Raw genomic sequence first — 552 nt, forward strand, 5'->3', positions numbered from 1 at the left:
CCTAGCGGCCGCAGCAGTGGCTCTCCCTGACCCCACGAAACGGCACTTGGGATTCGGCTTACACGGAGGATACGGAGGATACGGCCTCGGAGGATTTGGCTTGGGAGGCTACGGAGGATACGGAGGCTATGGTTATGGGTCCCACTATCCTTATTACGGATCCTACTACGGATAGGTGAGGTGAGGTCCTATTCACCTGTTACTTAGTATGTATTTGTTTTGAGATGTTATACTTTTCATCCTTTGACTACTCTTTAAAACAGAGTACTTAAATATTAAATTAGATTTTTTTTTTTTCCAGGCTGTGATGTAACATATAAACGCTGTTGCATCTCTCACTTCCGACTCAGAAGAAAATAATTCGTCGAGGATTTTGGATACGGCAGTCCGATATTTATGTAATATACTTTATGCTATTTCGCTTAGCGAGATATGACACTCTTTATAATAAACTTACTTATAAACTTATTATTAATTATTTCTGTCTCACCTACATATCATTTGATGTAAATGAGTACAGATGGAAACACACCCGCGCTGGTTTGTGAACGC

At 40.9% G+C, this 552-nt stretch overlaps 1 long non-coding RNA gene across 1 annotated transcript; it reads left to right on the forward strand.

The window, feature by feature from the left end:
- Positions 1-6: 6 nt before the first annotated feature.
- On the forward strand, positions 7-468 carry LOC119594402. Its single transcript, XR_005230608.1, has 2 exons — positions 7-180; positions 302-468. It is a non-coding gene; the product is annotated as an uncharacterized LOC119594402 (long non-coding RNA).
- Positions 469-552: the final 84 nt, after the last annotated feature.

This window comes from Penaeus monodon, chromosome 33, assembly GCF_015228065.2.
Source record: "Penaeus monodon isolate SGIC_2016 chromosome 33, NSTDA_Pmon_1, whole genome shotgun sequence".
In the NCBI taxonomy this organism is placed as follows: Eukaryota; Metazoa; Arthropoda; class Malacostraca; order Decapoda; family Penaeidae; genus Penaeus; species Penaeus monodon.